Source organism: Mytilus galloprovincialis, chromosome 12, assembly GCF_965363235.1.
Source record: "Mytilus galloprovincialis chromosome 12, xbMytGall1.hap1.1, whole genome shotgun sequence".
Classification (NCBI taxonomy): Eukaryota; Metazoa; Mollusca; class Bivalvia; order Mytilida; family Mytilidae; genus Mytilus; species Mytilus galloprovincialis.
This window is the reverse complement of record NC_134849.1, coordinates 1416653-1428420: the sequence shown is the minus strand read 5'-3', so window position 1 is coordinate 1428420 and position 11768 is coordinate 1416653.

The following is an 11768-nucleotide window of genomic DNA, read 5'->3' as shown; positions in this document are numbered from 1 at the left end:
AAAGAATGACGGATGTTGGTTTGTTTTCGGTACGTCTTAACACTGCTAAGGAATCCTTAGTGCACTAAGGCTTTGACTATACAATGCCACTAAGGAATAGAAGGAGTGCTGTTATATGTATTATTTTTATATATCGTGTTGGGATTGATATTTATTGCATAAATTTCAAATTTTATAGAAAAATAATCATAAATAAACGAGATATTCAACATTATTTAGACACGTGCCGGTTTTTCTTTGATATGCCGAAAATCGATGAACCGTTTGACACGTGCCAAATGACATATATATATAGCAACTGATTAAACAATGACGATCTTTTTTTATTTTAAGTTATTTAAAACAATTGTATCGAAAAGATGTATGCTTCAAATATTTAATTAATGTGTTGTTCTTATTTAAAATGATGAAAAGGACAAATAATTTTGCTGCTGTTTCATTTCTTTTGCAACCAAATTGTTTGCCATAGGAGCACGACTTTGATGTGCGCCAACTTATAAATAAGAGTGTGGTCAGCTTGTTAAAATGTAAGATATACGGAGACAAAAGGAATATATATATTTATAAGTGTTTTGTTTTTATTTTAATTCCGACAAAGATGCGTGTAAATACAAATGGTTTCACTAAAAATATGAGTAAATTCCGAAAACCATCATAAGAAACAACTATGTTAAGTTTCATGAAATGGATAAGCGGTTCTCAAGTTATAATGCGACATGCGGACGGACGGACGCCGGACATTTGTATACCATAAAACGTCCCGTCAAAATGTTGACGGGCGTATAAAAAAGCGCAGTGCGCCCGTATGTCAGAAAGAAATCTGATTTGTATGTTTTTTGTCGAGTCTTTGACTTTAGTCGAAAAAGCGAGACTAAGCGATTCTACATTCCGTCGGCGTCTTTGAAATTTTAATGACCGTTTCTTAAACTATCCTGGATTTCTATTAAACTTGGACAGAAGCTTGTTAATAATCATAAGATAGTATCAAGAAGTTTTAAAACACTTATTAGATTCATAAACTGTCCTGGTTTTTTTTATCAAACTTGGACAGAAGCTTTTTTCAATCAAAAGATAGTATCAACAGGAATATTTTATTGATTTATTTCCTCATTTTTTTTAACAAATTGTCTGTTTAACATATTGTATGAGATAATTTATGAAATAATTACTGTGGTGTGTTCATTACTCACTGTTGAAGGCCGTGGGGTGACTTATGGTGAAAACTTCTGTGTCATTTTATTTCTTGCGATGAGTGGTCTCATCCCCAATCATACCACATCTTTTTCTTGTTATCAAAACTTCAACACGTATTTTCAAAAACTTTAAGAACGATTGTACGAATATGTATTGAAACCTCGTAACCAGCTTCAACATGTTCATGTGTGGACAAGTATCATTTGCAAATATTTAAAACACGTATTCAAAATGGCGATTAACTGGAAACAACAAAGTATTAATACCAGAATTTGTGAAAACGCTCCACGAACAACTCAAGCTGACGACTTTGGCGCAATGGAGTGCGATGGTTTATAAAACGCGGGATATCTTAATTAAAGTCTACATATGTGCAATTATTATCAGCAGTATATTTGTTTCAATGTCAGTATATAAAGCATTTTTTTTTAATTTGTTTTTTAGGGATGCACCCAATTGCACCTTTTCATTTAAGATATATTTCCGTGACGTAACCTCGAAAGATTAGTCACATCACTAAAAACAATAAGGGAAATGAAATTTCTTCTCGCATGTTGCACTTTGGGTAATAGTTCTCTTCGACAAAATACTGCCTTGAACTCAATTTTGGTATAAATATAAAGAAGCCAAAATTTGGTTCTGAAATGTATATTTTTGTAAACTCTAAAAGCTAGGTAGCATATCCCTTAATTGATATAGGCTCTTAAATTCGACAATGTTTAGAGACCGTGCTAGGGCTGTTAGCAAGTCAAGGTCGCTAAACTCTCATTACCCGTTTAGAGATTTTCTGAAAATACAATGGCTTTTGCCTTATTCGAAACAAAAACATTAGCAAATATAACTGGTGGCCTTCGGCTGTCAATTGTTCTTTTCGGGTTGTTGTCTTTTTGACACATTCCCGATTTTCATTCTTAGTTTTAAAATAACTAAAATAATATTTACAATTGTCAGTTCAAAATACATTTAAGAAGTCAGTGCGTTGATACATGTTATATTCTACTGAATTTACTATATCCGTTATTATTACGTAATATATATATCATATAAGTCCTGTGTCCAGGTGGAAATAACGGGCCGTAATAACAATATGTGATTTGTATGTCAGGTGAAAGTGACAACGGGTGGTATGTATACTAAAATGTTTATCGTCTTCCATTATACATGAGGGTGTGAATGGGGGTTTATAGCAGGAAATTATAGACAAAAAAATAAAGAATACAAAAAATAACCAGACAAATAGAAAAGAAAATGATGAGGTCCTAGAATATATGGAATAAAGAATGATCGGCAAAAGGTAAAACGAATTATAAAACAAATTGCCTAAAAATATAGAATACAGAAATACTGAATCCCCATTCAGACCCTCATGATCTGACATTTAAAGCTTTATGACATTTATAGGCATACGATACAGTTTTAGACCGACAGTGATTTTTTTTACAAAATCAATTTGTACATGTGTATATGTTCTTAAAATTATATCTTCATGTGCTAAATTTAAAAGACAAATGGGTTTGAACTATTCGACATTTACTTAATATTTCGGTTTCTTGGACATTTCTGTCCTTTGAGCAGACACCCTTAACATTTTATGTTTCAAAATATAAAGATATGCAGAGTTCGGTAAAGAGATAAGGAATATCTTCGTTACAAAATTGGGTTCTTCCTACATTTGTGTAACAATTCTTTGTTAATAATTGATTTTTGTTAAAAGAAATTGATTTAAGAAAAAACGATATTTTTGTTGAATATTTATCTAGTTAAAAAAAGTCGTTAATTTCTTCATAATATATATTTTAGATTAATTCTGAGAATTGTTTTTGTCTGCAAAAACATAAAACAGAGAGATAAAGAGAATCACAACTAATTGAATAAAATGGAGGATTGAAATGGAGAATGTGTCAAAAAGACAACAATTGAACCAAAGAGCAGAAAATGGTGCGTCTTAACACGGCTAAGGACTCATAAGTGCACTAATATGTTATAATATGCTACTAAGGACTAAAAGAGTGATGTGCAGTGTAAACAAATTTCTTATCTAGATTGAGATTGATATTTAATGCATATATTCAAATTTAATCAATAAAAGATCACTGATAATAATTGAACAAAACCTGTGCCGGTTTTCGTTAATTTTCCGAAAATCACTGAACTATAAGGCCGTGTTCACATTGACCTAAATTTGGTGTTGTGTTAGTGTAACTGACACGTAAACTAAACACAATTGCGTTCCCATTGATAAAACTCAATGTTTACATGTAGTTTAAATCATGTTTTACCTACACACAGTCGATAGTCAATGTAGGCCTTGTGTAGGTTAAGTGTACACAAAACTAGGCATTTAGGACATTAGTTTTATCGTGTATATATTTAAGGAGGAAACTATTTTTGAGTAAAATTGATATTTTTGATAATTATAAGTTGTCTAAATTTTTACAGATTTTTTTTGTTAAAAAAATTTAACGTACTTTAATAATCCCTAATCAAGACTCAAAGCAGCATCATTGCCGAACCCATAAGGCAGCAACCAATTGATTTTCGGGGGAGGGGGGGCTATTATAGTTGAGTATAAAACATAAAGGCAAGGGGGGTGGGGGTGGTGAGCTATGGATTTTGTTTTGGAAACTAAAAAAGTTTCCAGTTTTTGGCCCTGAAAAAAAATTGTTTGTTTCACCCTCATCTGCCACTATATATAATGCTAAAATTGATTTCGACTTGTCACCAAAATTTGTCCTGAAAAAAATCAAAAGCTCACGCCCCCCTCCCCCTCCACAAAAAATGAAGTAAATAATTGTTGCCTAATTCATTTGAAAAGGTCTTCCCGAATTGACTTGACGTACACAGAAATATTCGCCACTGGTCATTACTCAAAAAACGATTCACGAATACATGTAAATGCATGACTAAAACAAGTGTGAGGTAAATGATATGTTTGTCTAGTATCTCAGATCCATTAAATAACACGTAAAATAAATATAAAAAAAAACGTTACCCTATTCCTTTACCAAATACTCCTTGGAGAAGAAATACCATTTGAAACGAACAGAAAAGATAAAAATGTAGTGATCCCTAATATCTCAATCCTTTTTTTTCGGCTGTAAGCACGCTGTTGCAGCTAACGTTTTCTAATGCGTTATCGAGACTTCTCTTGTATATTCAAACTACTGCAAATTATAAAAATGGCTTTCTTAAAGTAGCAACCATTTAACTTAAAAAAAGGGGGAGAGTTATTTTTTTTATCTGAGTCAGATTTTTTTTCGCGCGTACGTTTTTATTCCTTTTTTTTTTCGATGCTGGTTATCAAATACTTTTTTTTTTCAATATTTAACACTATAATGTATGGAGACACTCTTGATTCAGAACATTTTTTTTTTTATCATCTGTATGACCATTTTTTTTTATCAAATTGGAGATCGGAATATTTCCATTCCCATCCTCCGCCCCCCTTTTGAAGTCAATTGGTTGTTCCCTTACCGCTAGAAAAAATTTCCAAAAATTTTGAATTCAGTTCTACGTAATGAACATTTAAATGACATATAGTTTACAAGTGGGAACAAATCTTATGTACAGGTAGCTAAACAAGGTGTAAAGATGTGAACAAATGTAATGTGAAACCAGTGTACACTACAATAAACTAATTGTAAACATGTTTACTCTACACGGCGTTTGGTGTGAACACGGCCTAAGACACGTGTCAAATTACATAACTGATAACACTATTACCTTAAAAAATGAAAAAAAAAATATTATTTAGAGAGGAAAATTACCCAGACATTTAGATATATTTACCATAAATTTTTTAAAAAATCATTTAATATGCATCGGTTTATGATTTAATGAAAACATATAGAAAATTGTTAAGCTGGTTTTTTTTTTCAGGAAGGAAAATAATGTTTGCATCGAGAAAAATAGCCCCTCCCCTATAAATGATCATTAATTTACCTAAGTGGGAGCTTGAATTTGGAATCAATCGCGAGGCCTGACTGCCATAAAAAACAGATTACGAACAGCAAACAGTGGATACACCAATTCATTGATATGTATGAAAGACAACGACGGACACAAAATGATTGCACTGAATAATTTCAACTACCATTGAGATAGATTTTTCAAATCTCCTTATCAAATTAGACATGCATTTAAAAAAAAACCTTTGGATATCTATTACCGTTAGGTTTCAAATTGGAATTAAAAATTGCATTTTCCCAAAGAGTTTAAGGTAAAACCCCGTGAATCTCACCTCCTAGAAATTTGAAGTGTCAGCTAAGATGTTTGAAAATATGTATGAATTTTCTTACATACTTGAAATTGGAAAGGAATATATAAACACATTCAGTATGTTTACTGTACAAACAAACAACATACACCAATTGTGTCTTATATTGTTGAAGTCATTTTACTGAGATCAAAATTTGATTAATTGATTATTCAGTGGTTGTTTAAACGTCCAGTGGCAAACATTTCATGCATATTCAGGACGAAAAGTCGTTTCAGAAGTACATAATGAAGTATTTGGTATTACAAATGTTTAAATTTTCTAATTATTTAGTAAATGTCATTTTCTTAGGTAGTTCTAATTAATTTGTACGAATCAAATTTTTCTGACAAAATAATATCTTTTGCTCTCAATTTAACACATACGATTCTGATAACAATGGATAATATAAGGAACTTTGTAACTTAAAAAAAGAAATTATGATCGTTTAATCAGGTGTTATGTCAGTTCGCTTGTGTCAGTCGGATCAGTGATTTTCGGCAATATCAAGGAAAAACCGACACGTTCTAAAGATTGTTCAACTACTCATTTATTGGTGAAATTATAACCTAATATGTCCTGTTGATAAGTATATATGTACAGAACTACAAAAATTTGCAGTGAATGTTAACATAAAAGAATCAAATAATTTCTGCTATGCTTGTAGTGAAAACGAAAACAGCTTACAATATGTTTTAGATATATACATATATAATTGTTTATAAAATGTATCCGTCAAAGTGAAAAAATATATAACATGTAAAAATACATAGATCATTCATTTATTGCAATCAATTATATCAAACATGTTAGTTAAAATAATTTCTAGAACCAGTCACTCTCTGTAGATATAATGCGTCGGACATTGTATGCATAAAAATAAAATCTCGATTTTTAACTGTATGAAATAAAATTAGTAAGAGTTTCGCGGAACACAATGTCTCGCCTTCGTTTGCCGTAAACTTGAACTCTCAGGGTGAGGCTGAACAAAATCAAGACACTATATTTTGATTGTTATGAGCTTCTGTCCAAGTTCAAAAATATTTCCGGTGCCTATAAAATAGCCGACTTTAATTAAGTTATTTGAATCTGAGCTGGCAAAATAGCATATTATCTATTATGGTGGTATCGGCAAAACAGCTACAAGTATTGCCTTTAATGAAAATTCATATCAATTTTAAATACTATTCTAAATAAAATAGCTTTGAGAATCGTGTAAAAAGCGTTCGTTGTTCAGTCGTCAATGAATCATTCAACGTGCGTGTATCGTGCGTGTATCGTGTATTTATCATTCATCGTGCATCGTGCGTGTATCGTGCGTTCATCATTCATCATTCATTTTGCGTTAATCCTCCGTGTAACGCTCATCGCTCATCGTGCGTGTATCGTGTATCGTGCGTGTACCGTGCGTGTATCGTGCATTCACCGTGCGTGTATCGTGCGTGCGTGTATCGTGCGTGTGGTCAGTTTGAATTTTAGAAGGTCTGTAGCAACATAGAATTTTACAACTAGAGGAAACCGAATGGCCTTCAGTAGTGAGCTAGCCCTATAACAGATAGCAACATAGAATTTTACAACTAGAGAAAACCGAATGGCCTTCAGTAGTAAGCTAGCTTAATAACATATAGCAACATAGAATTTTACAACTAGAGGAAACCGAATGGCCTTCAGTAGTTAGCTAGCCCAATAACAGATTGCAACATAGAATTCTATAACTAGAGGAAACCGAATGGCCTTCAGTAGTGAGCTAGTCCAATAACAGAGAGCAACATATAATTTAACAACTAAAGGAAACCGAATGACCTTCAGTAGTGAGCTAGCCCAATAACATATAGCAACATATAATTTTACAACTAGAGGAAACCGAATGGTCTTCAGTAGTGAGCTAGTCAAATAAGAGATAGCAACATAAAATTGTTAAACTAAAGCAAATGGCCTGTTGGAGTGAGCTTAATCAATTTTACAACTAAAGGAAACCGAATGGCCTCCAGTAGTGAGCTAGCCCAATAACATATAGCAACATATAATTTTACAACTTTAGGAAACCCAATGACCTTCAGTAGTGAGCTAGCCAAATAACAGATAGCAACATATAATTTTACAACTAGAGGAAACCGAATGGTCTTCAGTAGTGAGCTAGTCAAATAAGAGATAGCAACATAAAATTGTTAAACTAAAGCAAATGGCCTGTTGGAGTGAGCTAAATCAATTTTACAACTAAAGGAAACAGAATGGCCTTCAGTAGTGAGCTAGCCCAATAACAGATAGCAACATAGAATTTTACAACAAGAGGAAACCGAATGGCCTTCAGTAGTGAGCTAGCCCAATAACAGATTGCAACATAGAATTCTATAACTAGAGGAAACCGAATGGCCTGCAGTGGTGAGCTTGACTAAGAACAGATAGCAACATAGAATTTTACAACTAGAGGAAACCGAATGGCCTCCAGAAGTGAGCTATCCCAATAACAGAGAGCAACATATACTTTTACAACTAGAGGAAACCGAATGGCCTCCAGAAGTGAGCTTGCCAAATAACAGATAGCAACACATAATTTTACTAGAGAAAACAGAATGGCCTTCAGTAGTGAGCTAGCCCAATAACAGATAGCAACATACAATTTTACAACTAGAGAAAATCGAATGGCCTTCAGTAGTGAGCTAGCCTAATAACAGATAGCAACATAGAATTCTATAACTAGAGGAAACCGAATGGCCTCCAGTAGTGAGCTAGTCCAATAACAGAGAGCAACATAGAATTTTACAACTTTAGGAAACCGAATGGCCTTCAGTAGTGAGCTAGCCCAATAACATATAGCAACATAGAATTTTACAACTAGACGAAAGCGAATGGCCTTCAGTAGTGAGCTAGCCCAATAACAGATAGCAACATAGAATTTTACAACTAGAGGAAACCGAATGGCCTCCAGTAGTGAGCTAGCCTAATAACATAAAGCAACATATAATTTTACAACTTTAGGAAACCGAATGGCCTTCAGTAGTGAGCTAGCCCAATAACATATAGCAACATAGAATTTTACAACTAGACGAAAGCGAATGGCCTTCAGTAGTGAGCTAGCCCAATAACAGATAGCAACATAGAATTTAACAACTTTAAGAAACCGAATGGCCTTCAGTAGTGAGCTAGCCCAATAACAGAGAGCAACATATAATTTTACAACTAGACGAAAGCGAATGGCCTTCAGTAGTGAGCTACCCCAATAACAGAGAGCAACATAGAATTTTTCATCTAGAGAAAAACGAATGGCCTTCAATAGTGAGCTATCCCAACAACAGAGAGCAACTTATATTTTTTCAATTAAAGCGAATGGCCTTTAGTAGTTAGCTAGCCCCAAAACAGAGAGCAACATATAATTTTACAATTAAAGCGAATGGCCTTCAGTAGTGAGCTAGCCCATAACAGAGAGCAACATAGAAGTTTACAACGAAAGGAAACTGAATGGCCTCCAGTAGTGAGCTAGCACAATAACAAAGAGCAACATAGAATTTTACAACTAGAGAAAACCGAATGGCATTCAGTAGTGAGCTAGCCCAATAACAGATAGCAACATAGAATTTTTCATCTAGAGAAAAACGAATGGCCTTCAATAGTGAGCTAGTCCAATAACAGATAGCAACATATAATTTTACAACTAGACGAAAGCGAATGGCCTTCAGTAGTGAGCTATCCCAATAACAGATAGCAACATAGAATTTTTCATCTAGAGAAAAACGAATGGCCTTCAATAGTGAGCTAGTCCAATAACAGATAGCAACATATAATTTTACAACTAGACGAAAGCGAATGGCCTTCAGTAGTGAGCTATCCCAATAACAGATAGCAACATAGAATTTTTCATCTAGAGAAAAACGAATGGCCTTCAGTAGTGAGCTAGCCCAATAACAGATAGCAACATAGAATTTTACAATTAAAGCGAATGGCCTTCAGTGGTTAGCTAGCCCAAAAACAGAGAGCAACATATAATTTTACAATTAAAGCGAATGGCCTTCAGTAGTGAGCTAGCCCAATAACAGATAGCAACATAGAATTTTACAATTAGAGAAAACCGAATGGCATTCAGTAAAGAGCTAGCCCAATAACAGATAGCAAAATAGAATTTTACAACTAGAGAAAACCGAATGGCCTTCAGTAGTGAGCTATCCCAATAACAGATAGCAACATAGAATTTTACAATTAAAGGAAAGCAAACGGCCTTCAGTAGTGAGCTAGCCCAATAACAGATAGCAACATATAATTTTACAACTAGACGAAAGCGAAAGGCCTTCAGTAATGAGCTAGCCCAATAACAGATAGCAACATAGAATTTTACAACTAGAGGAAACCGAATGGCCTTCAGTAGTGAGCTAGTCCAATATCAGATGTATGCCCGTATATTTTTACGCTTAGGGTTTCTTGCTTGTAAGAAAGCTGTCAACATTTTCAATAATTCAATTATATTAATGTTCTATGCTATTTGGTCTCTTGTTGAGAATTGTCTTATTGGCATTCATACCATATATTCTTTTTTATATGAAAAAAAACCGAAATGACCTATAGCTGTAAATTACATGTTTTTATTTGTCTCTTGTGAAGAGTTGTCTCACTGGCAAGCGTCAACAACCCGCTTTAATAGCAGATAACAGCCGAAGACCACCAATATGGGTTTTCAACTAAGAGAGAAAAATTCGCATCCGGAGGTGCGTCTCAGCTGCCCCCTAAATAAAAATGTGTTGTAGTTCAGTGAATATGGATTTCATACTAAACTCAAAAACATATAAATGAACCAAAATTAAAAGGCCAGAGGCTCTTAACTTGTGCCAGGGGAATAATTGCGTCATTGTTAAAACAATATTGTGAGATCCCAACCCTTCTGTTGAACCTCTCCCCGTAACTTACGTGTGAGTTGATTAAAAGTGCGTAATTTGTTGACAATAAAGTACAAGTCACTTGATTTGTGTCGAGCCTGTGACTTTAATAACGCGTCGGAGTCTTCATCATTTAGATCGCTAGGTTTCTCGTTTGAATTGTTTCACATTTATTAGGATATCCTCCTTATGTTGTTATAATACATTTTTTTCTGTCGTTCCCCTTTGAATAACTCTGAACAACAAATCGAAAATTTAATTCAAACTTTAACACAATGAGCATGTTCAAATAGTTTCAAATACAGAACTAGATTTTCCCAAATGGTTACGTAGCAAGGACATCAGACTAAGGATGATAGAACCACATTAATTAATGGAACGAACACATTATGTATAATAGTCAAATTTTGAAAAAAAATTATTGTAATGTTTAAAGCATATAAAGAATAATTGGTTTACGAAAAAACAAAACCTCATGTGTAATGAAACAACTACATTTCGTTCAGCCAGTAATGTTCAAACCACATCGCTAATTTAAAATGGCACAACCACAATGATTAAACAATTGTGAAACCACATCGAGTAATGACAAAACCATATTAAGTCCACATAGTTCAGGATAACTAAAGACAACAGTAGTATACCGCTGTTCGAAATTTATAAATCGATTGAGAAAAAAACAAATCAGGGTACAAACTAAAACTTAATATAAGAGGAGAACAACGACACATTAAAATGAAACACACACAAAAATAAATCTTAAAATGGTGGGTAAAACCTGGTTTTGTGGCATGCCAAACCTCCCGCTTTTATGACAATGTTAAATATAACATTGAAATGACAACATTACATGACAGGACTACAATACAAATAAATGGTTGAACATATAGGACAGAGAAACACACGAATAATAGCTAACAAAAGGTACCAGGTTTAAAATTTAATACGCCAAACATGCGTTTCGTCCACACAAGACTAACCAGTGACGCTCAGATGGGGAAAAAAGCCAAAACAAAAAAGGGTCTTTTCAATTTTCTATGTTTATGGACCTTGAAATTGAGTTGAAAAAGAAATGTGTCATTAAAACTTGAAAGGTCATATCTTCGGGAACATGTGTATTAAGTTTCAAGTTGGTTAAACTTCAACTTTATCAAAAACTACCTTCACCTAAAACTTTTACCTAAAAACATTAACCTGAAAAGGGACGGACGAATGAACGGACAGACGCACAAATTGAACCGAAAAAAGTTTACAGGAGAACAAATTATAGCATATCATTCGGCAATCCTCGGTAGAATCCGCTACTCGGTACGGAATCGGCCGAGTTGAGACAAATGTAAAGCATATATGTGGCGTACATTAATTAGTCTTGTATGTCTATTTTTTCTAAGTTTGGTTTGATCACACCCAGTTTTTGGTGGGGTTAGTGTTACTTAGTCTGTAGTTTTCTATGT